Consider the following 23,427-nt stretch of genomic DNA (forward strand, 5'->3'; position numbering starts at 1 on the left):
GTGATACACACATCAAGTCTGGCCATGCTGACATTATTGATTATGTAACTTGCCAAAACAATTTAATGGATCTTACAGTTCATTATGCTCTGAAAGGTGAAAGGCAACAGGAACAGAGGACTGTCTTCAAATGCAAATTTCCCCCTACGCTAAACAACATTTTGCACAGAGTATGTCACCGCCCCTTTGTGTCCTGTGTATTGAACTTCATATTAAGTAGTGTTGTGGGATACCTAGGTTTCAAGGTGATAGATGATCATCGAATTCCCAAGGGCAATTAGAGTTGGAGAGTTAATGTTGACCTAGCAATGATCACAGCCTTCTATAAATCAATAAGTAGAAGCAACACTTGATAGCATCTGTTCCATAGCAAGGAATCAAGATGATCAGGGTGAGCAGGGGAAAAAATATATTTTCAAATGTCACACCAACAGAGAAAGAAATCTATTAAAGTTCCCTATTCTCAGCACCCAGAATACCACATAGTTCAAAGTTCAAAGTAAATTTATTATCAAAGTCAACATATGTCACCATATATAACCCTGAGGTTCATTTTCTTGTGGGTATGCTCAAGAAATCTATAGAATAATAACTATAACAGAATTCAGTTATACTTACATCCACCTTAAATCCACAGGTGCCTTATGGTGCACCTGTGCTGATGGAGGCAGTGGAGAAAATGTTGCCAATCTGAACTGACTGGGGTCTGCAAGTGAGGAAATCGAGGATCCAGATGCACAAAGAGGCACAGAGGCCAAGGTCTAGGAGCTTATCGGTTAGTTTTGAGGGGATGATGGCAGTGAATGCTGAGCTGTAGTTAATAAAGCACTTCACAGTCTGCATCTTTGCTGTCCGGATGTTCCAGGGTTGAGGGGGGAGTCAATGAGATGGCATTTACTGTAGACCTGTTGCTCTGATCGGCAAATTAGAGGAGATCTAAGTCACTTCTCAGGCAGGAATTGATATGTTTCATCACCAACCTCTCAAAATACTTCATCACTTTGGATGTAAGTATAATTGCTGTATATATTTAGTCACTTCTTTATCAATGATGGCAACCAGTTTTCACCAATCTGAGTTCCTATCAAACTATTGATGGTATTAGTTAAGGACTCAGTGTGATTCCAGTTGAATACTCTATGCTTTTAATTTCCCTCCTGTTTAGCTGATTCCCATCTTTAGCCCCAGTCAACATTCCCACCAATCTCTCCTCCTCAGTTCATTCATCTCTTAGACCAAGTACTTCGGCTTCTCCATGCACCTTAAGCCAGATTCCTCACTCTGACTGACAGCCTCACCTCAGCCCATCTCTCAGCAACTTCTGAAAGTTCCTCACTCCAGCTGATGATCCACCTAATCCTCATTCAATCATCTCTACCCTTGGTCAATATTCCAATATATCTTCAATAGCTCCCCAAAGCCTACAAGATCTACACCGTGAGCTTGCCTTTGCGTATGCACAGAATGCAAGACCTGTTCTACCCAAACATAATGGCCCCTCTGTCAGAAAGCCTCATTAATTCAACACAATCTTCTTTAAAGTACCACTTCAATGTACCTTTTCAGGCAGCACATAATATCTTGACCCCCATGGCATTGATCTGAATGATTTGTTAAATATAGTCCCATCTATTCTTTCAGATGAACAAAAGCATACACTGGTGCATGGAAGCACTTGGGAGCTCTCCAGGGATATTGGAGAATATTTCTCCTTTTATCACTAACACAGTTTGTAAGACTTTGCTATTTACAGATTGGTTATTGTGATTTCTATATTACCATGTGATATCAGTTCAAAGGTATGTCATTGGTTGTGAAGAACTTGGAGACATCCTCAGATCATAAGAGACACTATGAATCAGCAAGTACTTTAAGCTCTATCATGCACTCCTTCAATAGTCCGTGAGCCAGGACACCAAATTTGGGCCTCTGGTAACAACTGGGGGGAATAATTCTTATAGTAATTTTTGGCAAGGTATACACCTCTAGTGCTAGAAAATATGTGATAGCATTGCAGCAGTGGTAGCTTTCTGTGATCCCATGGTGCTTTGCCTATGATAAGATGAATGATGCCATTTACCTGTCCCTTTACTTTGCTCAAATGATGAACCTCCCAGAGAAGAATCCTTCTGTGTACGAGGCCTCCAAGACAGGCCAATTCTTAGTGCAGCTATCAAGTAACAACCCCTTTGGACCAGGCTATCGAAGCCACAGTCTACAAAGTCACACAGACTCCTAGAGGTACATCACGGTTCAGCCTGAATGCTGGAGCTATCAAGCATTACTACATAACAGCTAAGCACCGCAGTGCATTCCTGGGACAGTTAAGGGAGATGGTGCAAGGCAACAAATCAGAGCTTTGTTATGCAGAGCTACAGCCGCCAAGAATCCAGAAAGATGAGGAAGCAGTTTCAGCAGTGGTTAGCCTCATACATGAATGGGTCAACCCATTTGTAGAGAAGCGGGACTTCACTAGCATGTCTACGGCAAAGGCAGCCCCCAAGGACATTTGCCTCTGACCTGCTGAAGGCATATGAGATTGGTGAGCAATGCTATGCAACCTTCAAGGATGCGAGACTAGAGGAAGACCTACCAGCAAAGAAATTCCATGACCCAATGAAAACCAACAAGCTGAAAACACTCAGTGATATGTGTAAGAAGAGAGAAGTGAAATCAAATGGGAAGGCAATCATCTTGAAAGTAGACAGGTCTTTGTTTGGAGGTATCATAGTGATAGCACAAGGGCGCAGTCTACGTACGGAGGATATCCTTTCTCATCTCCTTGGACCATTGCCCTGGGCTCTGTCCACACCAGAAGGATTGCTGAGAAAGACAAATAAAGCTACTTTAGCCACAACCTTACAGAAAAATGTAGCAGTAGAAGAGCAGCTCCCAGGAAAGTCTGCTATAGTGGTTGATGGAATAAATTTGGTCCAAGGAGTGATAGGTGATCAAGTTACTTTCTGAGATGTTGCCACAACAATTCTGGGTATGGCTCTGAGGGAAGGCAGTCAGAATAGCAGAATAGATGTTGTGTTCAGGACATACAAGGAGAACTCTATCAAGAATAGTGAAAGACCTCTACGGGGTGAAGAGACTGGTCATGAGTTGCAAGGTATCACAGGCATACAGGTGGTGAGACAGTGGAGGAGCTGCCTGACTAAAGCCAGTAACAAAAATAATCTAATTTGCTTCATAGTCCATGAATGGAGGAACGTGGAGTACAGAGCAAAACTACAGGGGAAGATTGATCCTGTATGCAACTGTGAATGACAAGTGTTACAGAATCACATCTCAAGACAGTGAGGAGGTGTCAGCTCTTCAGTGTCAACAAGAAGAAGCAGATGGCTGCCTGCTTCTCCAAGCTGCCCATGTCACAAGAGAGGGATACCAATCTGTAGGGATCTGCTCAGGAGACATAGATGTCTTTATCTTGTCTTTAGCATTTTGTGACATGATTGAGGCCCCATTGTTCCAGAGGTGTAGCACTAGAACCCGTACAAGGCTTGTAGACATCAGGAAGGTTGCTGCCACTGTTGGCATAGAGGTTTGTAGGGCTCTCATCGGGTTGCACGCATATACAGGATGTGACACTGTAAGCGCTTTTGCAGGCAAAGGGAAGACAAGTGCCCTAAAACTTCTGACCAGAAACAGGGAAACTCAGGACACATTCTTAGAGCTGGGTCAGGAATGGGACCCCTCCCCAGAACTGATGGACAAACTGAAGGCATTTACATGTCTCTTATATGCCCCAAAAGCATCGATCACCAAGGTCAATGAGTTCAGGTATCACCTTTTCTGTGCCAAGAAAGGTGAAATAGAAAGTCATCAACTCCCACCACGCAAGGACTGCTTAACAAAACATGCACAGCAAGCCAACTACCAGGCTGGTATATGGAGAAGATGTTTGGAGAAGGACCCACAAGTGCCAAGAGGATGGAAGCTGGAGATAGAAGAGGAAGCTGAACAGTTCGTGGTGCACTAGATGGAAGGCCAACCAGCACCCGATGTCGTCCTGGATCTACTGGCCTGTAACTGTTCGAAAAAATGTTCACTCCCAAGATGTATGTGTGTTGCAAATGGCCTCCGGTGTACTGACATGTGTAGACTGGCAGAGTGAGGACCAGGCATCCACCTCAGAGAGTATGGAAAGTTCAGATGAAGTTGTGGAAGACGCGGAAGACTTGGAAAATTATTATGATTATTAATAGGTTATGAAAGTATGGAAAACAGTCTTTGATTAAATATATTCATCTTCCAACCATATGGGGCGTAGGTTATGGCCATGTGGAACCCCACATTTGAATTATAGTGGGGTAACATTTTCTGCTGTGCTGATGTTAATATGGAATATATACAAAAAGTGATTACTTATTTTAAGAAATAAAGCTACCACTGGTGCAATACTATCACATATTTTCTAACTGTAGAGATGTATACCTTGCCAGAAATCACTATGAGCATTATTCCCCTCAGACGGTACCGACCAACCCTACAGGCTCAAGGACTACAACTCAACCCTGCTCTTACAGTTTCTTAGTAAATTGTCTTTCCTAAATGAACATAGCACTTCAGCTGAAAATGCTTAATGTTGCTTTGTTATTTCTAAACTAGTATCTTAGTGATTTCTACAGTTGTCAGTTGTGCATAAAAGCTTCTGCTGCCGCAGAAAATGTTGGTAACATTCTTGATCCATGACAGAAAGTTCCACACTGGTTTCCGCAGTTATCATTGCCATCATCAGACAGTTTCATCTGATGTAGATAAGGATACATGTAGATATCATTTAATCTTTTATCACAAAAAAATTAATCCAGCCATGACTTGTCAAATCTGCCATGTTCAGATGAACTTGAACAATGGTCCCATCTGTTGCTCTAGAGAAGTCATAATTATCAGAAAACAACAGATTTGATCCAATGCATACTTCCTGAAGCTGTAGTTGTCCATGAACTCATTTACTCCAATTCCATAATGCAGTTCACAATTTGACCAAGTTTAATGAAAATATTCTAACGAAGAACACTAAATTAAATTGTTATCCCTTGCACTCCCAGAGCTAACCCCATATCTATGATTATCTGGAAGGCTAGATAAGCCAGACTTATGCTTTATTAATAAATCTGTGTGGCTTTATGGTAGAAAACCAATGTCTCAAATAATGGTGCAAAAAAGGAGATCTGTTCATGTACTGAATGGAATAAATGTGGAGCAGTTCACCTGATTTCTTCTAATTATTATCCTTAGGCATTGTGTAAAAAATATATTAAAAATTAAAAACATATCTGTCTGCAAAGAGATTCTCCACACAAACTCAGACTTAACCTCCACAGGATATCATTCATGCCAGAAATGGAAGGAGCATCTACTGATATCTTAATCTTGATTCGTGAATCCTCAATTCTCATTGGTGAAGAGACAAGGTGCTAGTCTTACTGGAGTCTTGTATTATAGTATGCAACCTAATTAGAAGCAGTTCAGGTACTCCTGTCACAATGATGGCAAGTTCAAATGGGCTGTGAATTTTGAAAAGAAGCTGAACATTTGCATCTTTCAAGTGTATAGGATGAGGCTGTTTGGTGCTTGCTCATGCAAAATGTTTATTGGAAGCCTGAAGCGCTTATGAATTTTAAAATAACTTTTCTTTCATACTGAAATGCCTGGAATTTTAATAAATGGAGATTAAAATTCAACAATCAGCTTCAAGGTTGCTTATTGAAAATAGAGCTTGGTCAATATAATCCGGCCCATACTGATGTGTTTGAACAAACCTGAGAATTACCTTATGAGAGATGTTAATCATAATTCTTGCTGATATACTATTATCAACATGAGCACCATTCCGAGACCAGCAAACTTCATCTACAAATGAATGATGGATTAATTAAAAATTTAAAAAATGCCCAGTCTGATAAATCCTAGATACAATGTGAATGAAATTCAGTGTTATTAGATAGTGTAATTTATATTCCATTCTGTATAAGGATTGAGCTCTATAAGTATTATATACTGTGCCCTGTTATTCATTATTAATCACTGCCATCTTTTTTAAGAAAGTACTGTATAATAACACAGTTATCTTTATTATTAATCAGGAAATGTATGCGGCAACAGTCTAGGAATTTGAGTGGAGATGGTCTGTTTCTCAGGTATAAAGCCGCGGTTAAGTGTCCAATGTGAAGGTCAGTGTTGAGGAGGTTGAGTGTGGGCGCTCACCCATGCTGAGAGTCACTCACTGTATTGGTTAGAGATGCTTCAGAACAATTCCAGAAGCTAATAGTATTACTTAAATAAGATGGAGGACATCACTGGATTGGTCTGATCTTGTGTCCAACTCACCCTCATTGTGTAAAAACAGAAATTGCTTGAAATACTCAATGAGTGAGGCAATATCTGCAGAGAGAGAAACAAAGACCGTGTTAATAAAAATCCATTCGCATTAGTTCTGGAGACATAGAGTGGAGAAACAGACCTTCCAGCCCCCCGAGCCCATGCCAACTACAAGGCACCCAAGTTCACTAAATTCTATTTTTAATTTGCCCCACATTTCTGGTTTTTTACTTATTCAAGATTGTTTAATGTCTTCCTGTACACAAGCGTAAGGCGAACAAAACAATTGTTACTCCAGATCTGATGCAGCACAAAAAAAGCACAAAAGATAAAGAACTCATTAATAATAATATGCTAGCCAATAGTATCAAAGAGGATACCAAAAGTTTTTTCAGATATATAACGAGCAAAAGAGGGGTGAGAGTGGGTATCGGACCACTGGAAAATGATGTTGTAGAACTATAGTAATCAGTGACAAAGAAATGTAGACAAACTCAATAAGTATTTTGCATCTGCCTTCACTGTGGAAGACACTAGCAGTATACTGGAAGTTCAAGTGTGTCGGGGGCAGAAGTGAGTGAATTTGCCATTACTAGGGAGAAGGTGCTTGGGAAGCTGAAAGGTCTGAAGGTAAGTAAGTCACCTGGACCAGATCAACTACACCTTAGAGTTCTGAAAAAGGTAGCCGAAGTGATTGTGGATGCATTAGTAATGATCCTTCATAAATTTCTAGATGCTGACACGATTTCAAAGAGCTGGAAAATTGCAAATCTCACTCAACTCTTCAAGAAAGGAGGGAGGTGAAAGAAAGGAAATTATAGGCCTATTAGCCTGACTTCAGTTGTTGGGAAGGTGTTGGAGTCCGTTGTTAAGGATGAGGTTACGGGGTACCTGGAGGCACATGATAAAATAGTCTAAAGGCAGCATGGTTTCTTTAAAGGAAAATCGTAGCTGACAGATCTGTCAGAATTATTGGAGGAATTAACAAGCAGGATAGACAAAGGAGAATCGGTGGATGTTGTTGTGTACTTAAATTTTCGGAATGCCTTTTTCAAGGTGCTGCACATGAGGCTGCTTAGCAAGGTAAGAGACCATGGTATTACAGGGTAGACGCTGGCATGCATAGAGCGTTGGCTAATTGGCAGGAGACAAAGTGTGGAAGTAAAGTGAGCCTTTTCTGGTTGATTACTGGTAATTAGATGTGTGTCACAGGGGTCACTGTTGGAACCGCTTCTTTTTACATTATATGTCAATAATTTGGACGACAGAATGGATGGCTTTGTGGCCGAGTTTGCAGCCAATACAAAGATAGTTGAATGGACAGATAGTGTTGATGAAGCAGAGAGGCTGCAGATTACACAGGACTTACACAGATTAGGAGATTGGACAAGGAAGTGGCAGATGGAATACAGTGCTGGGAAGTGTATGGTAATACAATTTAGTAGAAGAAACAAATGCATTGACTATTTTCTAAACAGATAGAAAATTCAAAAAACTGAGCTGCAAAGGTATTTGGAAGTCCTTGTGTAGAATTCCCTAAAGGTTAACTTACAGGTTCAGTCAGTGGAGAGGAAGGCAAATGCAATGTTAGCATTAATTTTGAGAGAACTAGAATATAATAGCAAGGATGTAATGCTGAGGCATTACAAGGCACTGGTGAGAACTCACTTGGAGTATTGTGAACAGCTTTGGACCCTTATCAAAGAACTGATATTCTGTCATTGAAGAAGATGCAGAAAAAGTTCGAGAACAATTCTGGGAATGAAAAGGTTATTATATGAGGACTGCTTGACAGCTCTGGACCTGTACTCGCTGGAATTTAGAAGAATGAGGGAGATCCCATTGAAGCCTATTGAACATTGAAAGGCCCAGATGGAGTGGATGTGAGAAGGATGTTTCCTATGTGGAGGGAGTACAGAACCAGAGGGCACAGCCTCAGAATAGCAATATGATTGGAGGTGAGTCATTTCTTAGCCAGAGGGTGGTGAAATCTATGGAATTCATTGCCACAGGTGGCTGTGGAGGCCAGGTCAGTGGGTGTATTTAAGGTGGAGGTTGATAGATTCTTGATTAGTCAGGGCGTGAAGAGTTAAGGGGAGAAGGCAGGAGAATGCAGTTGAGAGGGAAAATGGATCAGCCATGATGAAAGAGCAGAGGGACTTGAAGGGCTAAATGGTCTAATTCTGCTCTTATCATTTGTAGCCTTATGGACTTATGGTCTTTATAATAAATTATGCAACCTGAATATAAGATGACTGAGAAATAATAAAGTGGTGGTGGAGTCAGTGGATGGAGGTAATCATCAGTCTTACTGCTTGGGGAAAGAAACTGTTTTTGAGTCTGGTAGTCCTGGCGTAGATACTACATTGCCTCCTCCCTGATAGGTGCGGGAGAAATAGTCCATGAGCAGGGTTTATGGGATCCTTTATGATTTTCCTGGACCTTTCTGTATATATGCCCTTGATGGTGGATCTGTTGGTGCCCGTGACACATTGAGCAGTTTTGACTCCCTGTTGTAGTGCCCTCTTGTCCACTGCAGTGCAGTTTCCATACCATGCAGTGATGCAGCTTGTAAGGTTGTTTTCTGCTGTGCATCTGTAGAATGACGTGACTATGATTGTGTAATGTCCAGCTCTCTATGGCCTCCACGGAAAGTAGATAAGCTTTCATCTACGTGGTGATATTTTCCTGGCTGTATAACATGTGTTCTGGGACTATGAAAGGTTGTGTGTGACGTGCACTCCCAGGAGTTTGAAACTGCTCGCAGTTTCCACTGTGGTGTCACCAATGTAAAGAGTGGTGTGAGTGGTGCAAGTTCTCCCTCAATCGATAACCATCTTCTTTGTCTTGTTGACATTAAGGAATAGGTTATTTGCCTGGCACCAGGCCTCAAACTCTTCCACCTCTTCTCTGTAGGCCATCTCATCGTTGTTGGTGGTGAGCCCTATCACTGTTATGTCATCTGTGAACTTGACAATGTGATTGCTAGGGTATTTGGCTATGCAGCCACGTATGAGCAGAACGTACAGCAGTGGGCTTCGCTCACATCCTCAGTAGCATCCATGTTGAAGATGATGGGAAAAAAGTAACAGTTGTGTATCCTGACTGTCTGAGGTCTGTTTGTTAGGAAGTCCAACACCCAGTTCCACAGAGGTGTATTGGTTGTTAACCACTGGGCTTTTTGCCAAGTACTTACATGAGATGTCAGAACCATGGGGTTTCCAGAATAATCCAGTCTGCAGTCGTGCTGAAGACCAGTCTGTGGAATAGTGGCCACTGAGTGCATGTATGAGTAGGCTTGAGTATTCAAGTGTAAGTGCAATCTAAACATCTCTTAAACATGCTGATTGTATCTGACTATGCCACCTCCTGTGGCAGCAAGTTCTAGATAGCATCTTTCTGAGATGAAACATTTCTCTTCAAATCCCCTTTAAAACTACCTACTTTAAACTGATGGCCTCCTGTTTATGATACCCTTACAACAGGAAAGACTGTCTACTCAATCTTTGAAATTTATATCTCTCTATCAGGTCATCCCCTCAGCCTTCCTTGTTCTATGCAATAGAAAACCAATTAATCTGATTTCACTCCATATATAATGTTCTCCAATCCAGGTAACATCTCTTTTGTACTCTCTTCAGTACAACTGCATTCTTTCTCTTGCATGACCAACAGAAATGCACAGAGTACTCCCAAGTCCTGTCTAACCAGTGTTTCGCAAAGTTGGAATGTCCCAACTTGATAATATGCCCAGACCTATAGATAGGTATAGCATATACCATCCCCACCACCTCTACCCGTGTTGCCACTTTTAAGAAACTATGGACTTGAACTCCAAGGTCCCTTTGTTCATCAAAATCCCTTCGTGCTCTGAGGAAAATATACTCAGCAACCACTTTATTAGGTGCACCTGCACACCTGTTCATGAATGCAAGTATCTAATCAGCCAACCATACAGCAGCAAATAAATCCATAAAGGCATGTAGATATGGTCAAGAGGTTCAGTTGTTGTTGAGATCAAATATCAGAATGGGTAAGAAATATATCTAACTGACTTTGATTGAATGTTGGTGCCAGATGGGGTGGTTTGAGTATCTCAGAAAATGTTGCTGATCTCCTGGGATTTTCACACACAACCGTGTCTAGCATTTACAGAGAAATGTGTAAAAACAAAAACAAAAATAAAACATCCATTGAGCAGCTGTCTTGTGGACAAAAATGCCTTGTTAATGAGAGAAGTCAGAGGAGAATGGGCTGACTGGTTTAAGTTAACATGAAGGTGATGGTAACTCAAATAATCATGTGTTACAACATGTTATGCAGAAGAGCATCTCTTCAAATTTTAAAGTGGATTACCTGCAGCAGCAGAAGACCACAAACATACACTGAGTGGCCACTTTATTAGGTACAGGAGGTACCAAATCAGAGTTTACATGACCTATTTTTATTTGACTTCTTAAAAGGCATTACTTTGCTCTCGTTGGAATTACTTTCGTCTCCCAGTGCTCTGCTCAACTTTTCGGCTGATTGATATCCTGCCTTTAATAAACTTTTGCTCTATTCACAACATCACCACTTTTGTGTCATCCACAAACTTTGAGCTTTGAACTTGAACTTACCAAACATACCCCTAAAGTCACTTCCAAGTTGTTGATATTTAGACGAAAGAGATGGTGAGATCTTAAATGGATGCCTGGCATCTGTATTTACTTGAGACACAGACACATACACAGAGCTCATGGAAGTGAGACAGAGCAGCAGTGAGGTCAAGGACCGTGCACAAATTAAAGAGGAGGAGGTGTTTGCTACCTTGAGGCAAATTAGGGGGATAACTCCCCAGGGTCTGACAAGATGTTCTTTCAGACCCTGTAGGAGGGTAGTGCAGAAATTGCAGGAGCTCTGGCAGAGATATTTCAAGCATTCTTGGTCATGGGTGAGGTCCTGAATGACTGGAAGATATCTGATGTTGATCTGTTGTTTATGAAAGGCTGTAAAAGGCTGGCATGTTGGCCTTCATAACAAGGGGAGATGAGTATAGGAGCAAAGAGGTCCTTCTGCAGTTGTACAGGGCCCTGGTGAGACCACACCTGGAGTATTGTGTGCAGTTTTGGTCTCCAAATTTGAAGAAGGACATTCTTGCTATTGAGGGAGTGCAGCCTAGGTTCACAAGGTTAATTCCCGGGATGGCGGGACTGTCATATGTTGAAAGATTGGAGCAACTGGGTTTGTATACACTGGAATTTAGAAGGATGAGAGGGGATCTGATTGAAACATATAAGATTATTAAAGGATTGGACATGCTAGAAGCACGAAACATGTTCCTGATGTTGGGTGAGTTCAGAACCAGAGGCCACAGTTTAAGAATAAGGGGTAGGCTATTTAGAACGGAGTTGAGGAAAAACTTTTTCACCCAGAGTGTTGTGGATCTGTGGAATGCACTGCCTCAGAAGGCAGTGGAAGCCAATTCTCTGGATGCTTTCAAGAAAGAGTTAGATAGAGCTCTTAAAGATAGTGGGGTCAAGGGATATGGGGAGAAGGCAGGAAAAGGGTGCTGATTGTGGATGATCAGCCATGATCACAGTGAATGGCCGCGCTGGCTCGAAGGGCCGAATGGCCTACTCCTGCACCTATTGTCTATTGTCTAAAAATAAGCCAGGAAATTATAGGCTGGTGAGCCCGAATTCAGAGGTAGGGAAATATTCTAAGGGACCAGATATATGAATGTTTGGACAGACGGAGACTGATTAGGGACTGTCAACAAAGCTTTATATGTGGTAGGTCAGGTCTAACCAAACTTATAGCTTTTTGAGGCTGTTACCAGGAAAGTGGATAATGGCAAGGCAATGGATGTTGTCAACATGGATTTTATCAAGGAAGTTGACAAGGTCCCTCATGAGAGATAGTTCAAGAAAGTAGAAAGTTGGATTGGACATAAGCTTTGCAGGGGAAGCCACAGAGTAGTAGTTCATGGTTGCCTCTCTCACTGGAGGCCTATGAGTGGTAGTGTACCATAGTGATCGGTGCTGGGTCCATTGTTGTTTGTCATCTATATTAATTATCTGGATGATAATGTGGTCAACTGCATCAGCAAATTTGTGGATGACACCAAGATTGGAGTGCAGTGCCCAGCATGGAAGACTTCCAAATCTTGCACAGGATCTGGACCAGCTGAAAAAAGACGAGTTGAAAAATGGCAGATGGAATTTAATGCAGAGAACTGTGAAGTGTTGCACTTTGGGAGGACAGACCAGGGTAGGACTTCCATGGAGAGTGATAGTGCATACACAGACAGTGGTAGGGAACTAAGGAGTGCAATAGATCAGATGGATTAGGGATACTGATTCATAAATCCTTGAATGTGACGACACAGGTAGATAGGGCTGTAAAGAGAGCTTTTGGCACATTCGCCTTCATCAATCATATATTGTGTACAGGAGTTGAGATGCCATGTTGAGGTTGTATGAGACATTGGTGGGGCCTAATTTGGAGTATTGTGTGCAGTTTTGGTCACCTACCTACAGGAAATATGTCAATAAGATTAAAAGAGTACAGAAAAGCTTTACAAGGATACCGAATTATAGGGAAAGGTTGAATAGGTTAGAATTTTATTCATTGGAGTGTAAGAGAGTGAGGGAAGATTTGATAGAGGTATACATAACTATGAGAGGTATAAATAGGATAAATGCAAGCAGGCATTTTCTACTGATGTTGGGTGAGACTAGGGCTAGAGGTTATGAGTTAAGGGTGAAAAGTGAAACGTTTAAGGGGAATATGACGGGGGAGTTTTTTCACTCTGAGGGTGGTGAGAGTGTGGAACGAGCTGTCAGCGTAAGTGGTAGATGCAGGTTTGGTTTAAAAATGTAAGTGAAATTAGGATAGGTACATAGATGGGAGGGGTGTGGGAGCAATGGTGCAGGTGCAGGTGCAGGACAATGGAACCAAGCAGATCAATGGTTCAGCCAGTGGTGTAGTGGCATCAGCACCAGACTTCGAGGCAAGTGGTCCTGGGTTTGAATCCGGCTGGATCCTCGCACGCTTTCCATCCGTGTTGGGTTGAGCATCGACCTAGCAACTTGGCCTTATCAAAAAAAATAGACAAAGTGCTAAAGAAATGGCAACGTTGCTGCCAGATGTATCCGCAAGGTGCAAAGAGGAACAACACATAACAAAATGGACTAAAAGGGCTGAGGGGCCTGTTTCTGTGCTGTAGTGTTCTATGTTTCAATGACTCTATGCTTCCCATCAACTCCCTGCCAAATTGGCTTAAACGACTTTGAGCAGCGTTTTTTGCCTTTCCTATTTATAAATACCAATAAATATAAGAACACTGGGAAAATCAAGTTGTAGCCTTAACCCGTTATAAGATCCTCCCAGCACTAAATGCAATTAGTCTTTTCAGCAATATTGATCATTTTCCTAGTCCATATACATTTGCTTCCTCCAAGACTGAATTTTCATTCTAATATGCCACCAAAAAAGAGTTCAATATAACTGCAATCAGTATTAAATATTAATCTCACTAGAGAGCGAAACTAAAGAAAAATTTTGCCTGCTGTCACATGCAACAACATCCAATATATTGGAACATGTGTCCGGATGAAGCATTTCAGCCCAAACTATTGACTATTAGTTTCCCTCCATGGATGCTGCCTGACCTGCAGAGTGTCTCCAACTCTTTGTGTGTGTTGCTATGGACTTCCAGTACCTGTAGAATCTCTTGTGTTTATTAAAATATGTGCATTGAGTTGAATGGAACTGAATTTTGGAAGCAGTACACCATATGTATACCCTGATACATTACACGTGTAGTGAATATATATTTAAGGATAATCTTCTAAGTTTAAATCTATCCAAGGAAAGGACTTCCAATGAATAACCAATGCATTAATATGTTAGTTCATAACCAACAAAATGAGTCTTTATGACCCCAAGTGCCTCCATTGAGCATACGGCAATTGATTAGTAAAGTCCTACAATTCATAGGGCATTTTCACTGAAAGTGGTAGCTCTGTCCCTGAATTTCACTGATTTCACCACAGTAAGAGGATCCCAGAAAGTGCAGATGGAAGGATAAAGGGGAAGCTGGAGAAGGATTGAGATGAGTAGTACCATTTGGTCTTTCACATCCATGTGGGAGACCAAATGGGATCATGGTTTAATGTTGCATTAAGAAGATAGCACCAGCAACAGTGAGGTACTTGGGCACTGCTGCAGTAGAACACCAGCTGGGAATTTCATGCTTAAAACTTGAAGATGAACAAGTTTCTGAATAAGTCACTACAGGCAGATGCAACCATATTATTCAAAGTAAATTTATTATTTTAAAACTTGTTGAGCATTAAAGTGATTGTCAAACTCAAGTAGGGAATGCCTTTCAGTGAATTTATTTCCTTATAGATAATCAGAAATGTGTAAGAGAGTCTGATGCATTAAGTATCTGTTCATTATCTGATACCTTCAAAGCATGGAATAAAATGCAACTTCAAGCTTGCTTTTTACTTGATTTTTCCTGTGCTTTTCTGTCATCATACATCCCGACTGATTAATGTGTGGTACGAAGGAACTCCTAATCTCCCTTGGCTTTACCTTCACTCCAGCTTTCTTCGTTCAGATCAAATGGTACATCTGTGTATTCTGACACTGACTGGGCAGAAGCCCAGGAAAGTTTTCCCAGCCTAATGTGAGAGCAAAAATAAGGATACAGCTGTAATCTGCTGGAATCTCAGAGAACGGAAATTCAGAATTAAACTGTGGGTGAGGTGACAGTAAGTAGCACATTTACTGAACAGAAAATAAGTCTAAAATGCTGCCAATGGAGACAGCAGCAAAATCAAAGCTCAGTTCACTTAGAATGATTCAAGTTAGGACCTTGATGGCAAGGAGATAGAAGTCGGGCAGTTTAATTGCAACTCTAAATATCTTTTGCACTTTATTTGTACGTTATGAGCTATACGTATCTTATTCATAACAGATCTCACTCTAAGCAGTTGGAGAAAATGCAAAAAGTGAGGTAGAATCAAGGTTTTGTTGAGAGATGGACTCTCTCATTGTTGGAATTAGGCCCTTAATGTTGCATGCTGTAGTGAGATCTTCAGACTTCACCAGAAGTCACTGTATTCTTAGCAGCTGCTGAGTGGGTGACTATATATATTATTTAAGAACATGGTTGAATTCAAATTTCTCTCAGAAACAATGTTTAAGTTGTATGCTTTTTGAAGCAAAAAAAATGGAGAACACACCAGGCAGCTCGACCATAATATACAAAATGCTGGTGGAACGCAGCTGGCCAGGCAGCATCTATGGGAAGAAGTACAGTCGACATTTTGGGCCGAGAAACTTCCTAGTCTTAGCCTTAGTCATACTTTATTGATCCCGGCGGAAATTGGTTTTCGTTACAGTTGCACCATAAATAATTAAATAGTAATAAAACCATAAATAGTTAAATAGTAATATGTAAATTATGCCACGAAATAAATCCAGGACCAGCCTATTAGCTCAGGGTGTCTGACCCTCCAAGGGAGGAGTTGTAAAGTTTAATGGCCACAGGCAGGAATGACTTCCTGTGACGCTCCGTGTTACATCTCGGTGGAATGAGTCTCTGGCTGAATGTACTCCTGTGCCCACCCAGTACATTATGTAGTGGATGGGAGACATTGTCCAAGATGGCATGCAACTTGGACGGCATCCTCTTTTCAGACACCACCATCAGAGAGTCCAGTTCCATTCCCACAGCATCACTGGCCTTACGAATGAGTTTGTTGATTCTGCTGGTGTCTGCTACCCTCAGCCTGCTGCCCCAGCACACAACAGCAAACATGATAACACTGGCCACCACAGACTCGTAGAACATCCTCAGCATCTTCCGGCAGATGTTAAAGGACCTCAGTCTCCTCAGGAAATAGAGACGGCTCTGACCCTTCTTGTAGAGAGCCTCAGTGTTCTTTGACCAGTCCAGTTTATTGTCAATTCGTATCCCCAGGTATTTGTAATCCTCCACCATGTCCACACTGACCCCCTGGATGGAAACAGGGGTCACCGGTACCTTAGCTCTCCTCAGGTCTACCACCAGCTCCTTAATCTTTTTCACATTAAGCTGCAGATAATTCTGGTCACATCATGTGACAAAGTTTCCTACCGTAGCCTTGTACTCAGCCTCATCTCCCTTGCTGATGCATCCAACAATGGCAGAGTCATCAGAAAACTTCTGAAGATGACAAGACTCTGTGCAGTAGTTGAAGTCTGAGGTGTAAATGGTGAAGAGAAAGGGAGAGATGACAGTCCCCTGTGGAGCCTCAGTGCTGCTGATCACTCTGTCGAACACACAGTGTTGCAAGCACAGGTACTGTGGTCTGCCAGTCAGGTAATCAAGAATCCATGACACCAGGAAAGCATCCACCTGCATCGCTGTCAGCTTCTCCCCCAGCAGAGCAGGGCGGATGGTGTTGAACGCACTGGAGAAGTCAAAAAACATGACCCTCACAGTGCTCGCTGGCTTGTCCAGGTGGACGTAGACACGGTTCAGCAGGTAGACGATGGCATCCTTAACTCCTAGTCAGGGCTGGTAGGCAAACTGGAGGGGATCTAAGTGTGGCCTGACCATAGGCCGGAGCAGCTCCAGAACAAGTCTCTCCAGGGTCTTCATGATGTGGGAGGTCAATGCCACCGGTCTGTAGTCATTGAGGCCGCTGGGGCGCGGCGTCTTCGGCAGAGGGACAAGGCAGGGCGTCTTCCACAGCACAGGAACCCTCCGGAGCCTCAGGCTCAGGTTGAAGGCATTGCGAAGTACTCCACATAGCTGAGGGGCACGTTAGTCATTTTGTGTGTGTTGTTTGAATTTCCACCATCTGCGGATTTTATCGTGTTTGCGTTTTTAGACCATAATATGTTTATTATGAATCAGGGACGCTACATGAAGTTAGGATTGCATAAACAGCTCAAAGCAGAATACAAACAAGGTTTTAAAAAAGAACAAAAGAGAGAATTTTAAGTCTATCTGGATACTTAAAGCCAAATGAAGAGCTTTAATTAAATCTATGAAGCCTGATAATGAACCTAGTCAGATGATGAGGGACTGTGCAGCACATTTAATAGAGGTTCTGAAAAACATCCTCAACATATCTCTGGAAGTGTCCGCTGTTCCCTTTGGCTTCAAGGCATTCACTACCATCAAGAGGTAACGGAGGCAACAGTAACCTGCCTCAATGACTACTGCTAGTGGCTGTAACCTCCACAATAATTTTAACAGCTGGTTATGGATCGCATTGAATCCCATCTTCCTGCTACGTTAGACACTTTCCAGCTTGGTTATCACTCAAATAGGTCCACTGATTCCGGTTTAAGATAAGGCTTCCCATTTAAGATGGTGCTGGGGCAGCATAGCAACGACTTGCTGGTAGCAAACAAAAACAAACTAAACTATATATTACTGTATTAATCAAACTTTTTCTCAGATATGATCACTATAATCAATAGCCTGTAACTTCGCTTTTGGAGTTGAGGTGTTAGGACCGCCTGTATGACCTGGCATTTTTGTGGTGTGAACTGCAGTCTCGACGATGCAGGATGGCTGCGGCATGGTGTATACGGGCGTGAGAACATATCAAAGCAGCAGGGCCTGGCTCCGAGAGTGAGGAATGACCTGAGGTTTAGCCAATTTAAGCGCCTGGCCAGATTGGAAATGGCAGGGTGTTGGGTCAGCAGTAAGGGATGGGCCGGTGTTCAGCTCGCTGCTCCAGGAAGTTTACTCATCTCTGCACGGAATTGAGGCTTTGACCTGCAACTAAAAGGCTCCTGGATCAGCTACAGTGATGACTGTCTTCGTGGCTGTAGACTCACTTTCGTGAACTTCAGTTCTGAATGTTATATGCTTACTTTAATTGCGTAAATGATTTATTTTCTGCACTTTGTATATTTGATGGTCTTTTATTTTAATTGGTTTGATTGGGTTTCCTTGCTTTGTGTCTGCCTGTAAGGAGACAAATCTCAATGTATATAGTTTACATATTTTGGTAATAAATGTACTTTGAACTTTAAACTTTGATGACATCATAACCTCTGCACACCACTCCATCCTGCCTCATATGCTAGGATGCTGTTTATTGACCAGCTCAACATTTAACACAATCATCCCTCAGAAGCTGGTGGTAAAATGTCCTCGTTGGATTTCAACGCTTTTATAACTGGATCCTGGACTTCTTGACGAAAAGAGCACCGTTTTTCCATGCTAGCAGAAACATCTCTAGCTACATCAAGCTGAGCATTGGCACTTCCAAGGGCTGGATGCTGTGCCTGCTGTGTTCACCATGCTGACATATGAGTGCACAGCCGGATCCAGTTCAAACCGAATCATCAAGTTCACTAATGACACAACAGTGCTTGAACTCATCAAGAACAACAATGAAACTGAGTACAGAGGGGAAGCAGAGTGGATGGTCGAATGGTGCGAGCACAACTTGAGTCTCAAATTGGACAAGACCAAGGAGGTGATTGTGGACCTTAGGAATGCGCAGGATGTGTGCTCCTCACTGCACATACAGTACACGGCTCCTCTGTGGAGAGAGGTAGCAGCACCATGCATCCGGGAGTATACATATCAGATGATCTCACCTGGTTCCTCAACACCACCTGCTTGGTCAAACAAACACAGCAGCATCTCCACTTCCTGAGGAGTTCAATGCAAGTGATGCTCCTTCACACCCATTCTAAACAATTTTTTACAGGAGCATCATTGAGAGTGTCTTGACCAGCTGCATCACCACCCGCCTGGGATGGAAATTGCAAGGCATCTGACCACAAGTCCCTACTAAAGATTGTGAGGATTACTGAGTGGATCATCAGGGACTCTCTTCCACCCATATTTATCAGGAGTGCTGATATGCAGCACCCTCAGCATTGCCAGTGATCCCTCCCATTCATCCACCAATCTCTTCGATCACATTACCACCAGGAAGGAAGTACCGTAACATTAGAATAAGAACTGTTAGGATTGGAAACAGTTTCTTCCTCTCAGGTCATAATACTACTGAACTCTCTGCCACCTCTCAGATCTCATCATGCATGAAGTGCCAGAAATGTTAAACTGTTTACTTTTTAACTTGTGCATTAATGTACCTTATTATTTGTTAATTTACTAGTGGTGATATTACTTTTTGTGTTATGTATGTGAGTTATCCGCTGTGGCCGGACCTGCCTGTCCTATATTGGCCTCGTCAGCCACCAGCGAGCCTGCAGCAGACGTGGGCAGCTCCCTTCCTAAATCTTCGTTCGTGAAGCCAAGCCATGATATATACTGTGTTGTGCATTCCAGAGGAATGTTGTTTTGTTTGGCTGTATTTATGTATATGGTTGAATGACAATAAACTTGAACTTGAACCTGAATTTTTGTGCTGGTGTTAGTGTTACAGAGACTTGAGAATTATGGTCTCAACACTGGTTGCAATTATAAATCATATTTCTCTGTCTTTATCCGAGAGGACTTTCATGGGGAGAAGTTTAAATTACTGTGTAGTGGTGGCTGTTGTCTCATTGAGGATTGATGGACCAAATAATTCTTCAATTTTTTTTGTTTCTTTGGAGGTTACAAGGTTAGGGGGAAAGGAATATTACAAAGAAATGAAAAAAATTTTGGCTTTCAACGTTCAATGAGGAGATGATATTCAAGCTTATAATGGTATAGAATCCTTTCTTTGTATATTTTCCACAGAGTAACCGATGATTGATCTAAAAGTAAGTTTTGAGTTAGGGACAGCCAAGTGAGAGAAAATTCAGAGCACATCAAATCTTTGACTTAGTTAACAGTAGTTGAAGTTATTCAGTTTTGAAAGATACTGCTTGGTGGTGTCATGTCTGTTTGGATAATTTAATGAAGGTATGAGTATTAAACTGCCCTTTTATGAATTCTGGCAGGCAAAAATCCCAGAGGATTAGAAATAAATAAGTTCATTCACAAATTTGATGCAAGACAGTCTGAGTATCGGAATGCTCCATCACTAAAGAAATATCCAGAAATTGTGGATTGAAAGTGATTATCTTGAAAATGCAAACATATAGGGGAGAAGAAAAGAAATATTTGCACCTCAGATTGTAGATGAAGAGCACACAGAGAGGATACAGACAACATCAACAGTAAAGTTCAGGAAATAAATCATCTAAGTGTTTTGTGACAATGACAATTTATATTATCCAGTTCCCTCAAAATGATCTATTCTCAAAGAATCTACAAACGACTTGATGAATTGAATCAATGTTTCTATTGTCATCGAAAGCAATGTAAGCTATAAGCTGTCCAATTATAGTTAAATGGTGTTGATCTAAGACTTGTTGTCTGCAGGGTGACATTAGTACCTAACGTTTAGGGTTGGGATTTTCTGCAGCAAGATAATTTGCCTTCCACGGGTTTGTTAACCCCATCTCCTGTGATTCTTGTGTTCATCCATTGTTGGTGTCGATGAGGACTTCAACACCATTATGATGGTGTCGAAACTAGTGCGTGATTTGGATTTAAGTGAGGGAGAGCTGCGCAGCGTCAGCCTCACTCTTTCTTCCCAATTCCCATCTAGATCCAGTGGCAAGACAGAGTCGAGATGGCTGGACATGGGACTAGGCGCAGTGGATGACCAGGACGTCATCTGGGTCTTGCCCTGCTCTACACGTTCCACGACGCTTGCAGAGACCGCCTTCTTGACTGTTGGGCCTTCCATTGGTTTCGTCCGCTCAATCCGAGTCTGTCTTCACATGCTGGGATAGACAACTCCCTATCTCACTGCGGGTTTGAGACCCATCAGCTACCCTCACCTGGTTTAGCCAGCTTGTCGAAGCCGTTGCCCGGGGTGTGGCCGCTGTCACATGCAAACAGCTACAGGGAGCCACAGGTGAGAGCTGAGTGCCAGGTGGGGACCAAAGGTGGACTAACTGCCTTGGAAAGGACGCGACATGTTCCCCACCAGAGGTGCTACCCCTCCCTGACTCCCCATACACCCCTGTGATTCTTAGCTTCACTGATAATGACTACTTTTAATCAGCTTAGCATCAGAAAATGTGTTATTGTAGCCACAGTTTATAGCATTGGACCACTGGTTCAGAAGTGATTTGAATATATATCCTAAATATTTTTATTTACAGATTCTCTTTATATTCTCTTAATATCCAGGATGTTGTAAAAACTCAGTTGGAGAACTGTGTCCAACATATTTTTGTGTGACCTTCTGCGGTTTTATGCCTCACTGAAGTCCAAAGATCTGTTATCATTGCATGCAATGAATTTACATTTAATGCATTTAGAGCAGCAGTACTGCCTTGTCAGATTTGCCATTACTACTGGGCTAAACATGAAAACAGGATTGACGACTGTTAATTTTTGAATTGTTTGAAACGTATCACATTAAAGGGCAATAAAATATGAAACCTGGAAGCTTTTTTGATTTTTGAAGACCCAGTCATGGTCTATATCACATGCCTGGGAGGAAGTCGTTCATGCAGAAAGGTACTTCAGTATTTCCCATACTACCCTCTGACAACTTCTCAAAATTCAACCAGGGCTGAATTCTTGATGAATTGTAGCAAACATTGAATAATGAACTTGTAATTAGATTTATTCCGTACATTTTCTTCAGAGTCATATAGAAGTACGGTACAGAAACAGGATATTCCGAATTTACATCTACTCATCTTCGTTGTGGGCAACTTTTTGGGAAATATGCATAAGCTATCTGACTTTGTCCAAGGTTTAACTGAAGCTGGAAGTCAACCAGTAGCCCACTTTGGTGTTTAGACCATACAACATACAAGGAGAATAAGGCCATTCAGCCCATAGAGTTTTCACCACCATTTCATCATGACCAGGTCATTTTCCCTCTCAACCCTATTTATGACCTTCTTGCCATAAACTTTGACACCCATACGAGTAAAAAATATCAACCTCTGCCTTAATATATCCAATGACTTCATCTTCACATTTGTCTTAGAAATAACACTGTGTTGAAATGCACCTTCCTATCGTTAAAGTGCTGAACACAACTTGGTAGCAAGGCAACAAGGACAACATATTCAATTGATGTTTTGGCCCTCCTGAGCTGCTCATTATTTTACTAAGATGTCACCAAACATCAGCATGTAAGAGTGTGAAAATGTCGTTATTGGGCCAAATTTTAAATGGTCATAAAAAACCTAGGCCACTTTTTCCTGAGCCACAGTGTTACCACTGTACAGATTATTGCTGATGGCTTGGGTTAAGGAAACACAGTACGAACCCTCTGCTAAGTTGTGGGTAGGCTGTCTTCAGGCTGCACTCACACAAAGGTTTTAACAGTTAGTACATGTGCCTGACCCCATTCCCACTTTATTTACCATCCATCCTCTCCCCTCCACCAGATTTACAGTTTGCCAAAGCTGTTAATGTCATTGTGGCAAATGAATATTTGACATGCAAACATTCAAAAATGCCTGAGGTAAGTAAAAAATATTGTTAACAGCTTAAATATTTTCAAAGTCAAAGTAAATTAACTGTCAAAGTACATGTTACTGTATATTACCTTGACATTCTTTTTCTTAACAGGCATTGACAGGAAAATAAAAAAGAATAATATCAATTATGAAAAAAACTTTACATAAACAATAAAAACAACAGGAATTCTGAAGATGCTGGAAATTCAAGCAACACACATCAAAGTTGCTGGTGAACGCAGCAGAGATGCTGCTTGGCCTGCTGCGTTCACCAGCAACTTTGATGTGTGTTGTTTACATAAACAATGACTGACTCACAACCAATGTGCAAAAAACAGACAAATTTTAAATGTTACATTAAAAAGCAAGCGAAGTCATTAAAGGTAACTTAATGAATGCTCAAGGAAAGCATTTAACTTTCTCCTGGTAGCCCATGCCTTCCCTTCACTTGAATTGGGATTGCTATGAAATGTCCTGGGCACAAGTTCGGAATAGAATTCCCTCAGATCTTGGATTTTGATAAAAGATCGCACAGCCTAGTGGGATTCCATGAGGAGTTCAATAGCATTGGACCACTCAGTTGGACCATTCAATAGCAACATAGGAGCAGCTGCAGCTGGAGCGTCTAGGTAGGAGATGTTGCTGCTGCTTGTAGCT

At 41.7% G+C, this 23,427-nt stretch overlaps 1 long non-coding RNA gene across 1 annotated transcript in view; it reads right to left on the reverse strand.

Annotated features, from left to right (window-relative positions):
* Window positions 1–6,099: 6,099 nt before the first annotated feature.
* Window positions 6,100–23,427, reverse strand: part of LOC134355971 (uncharacterized) — a 107,538-nt gene continuing 90,210 nt past the window's right edge. The window contains exon 6 of the long non-coding RNA XR_010020237.1: window positions 6,100–6,393. This is a non-coding gene — a long non-coding RNA (uncharacterized LOC134355971). The remainder of the gene's footprint in view (window positions 6,394–23,427) is intronic.

Source organism: Mobula hypostoma, chromosome 13 (genome assembly GCF_963921235.1).
Source record: "Mobula hypostoma chromosome 13, sMobHyp1.1, whole genome shotgun sequence".
Classification (NCBI taxonomy): domain Eukaryota; kingdom Metazoa; phylum Chordata; class Chondrichthyes; order Myliobatiformes; family Myliobatidae; genus Mobula; species Mobula hypostoma.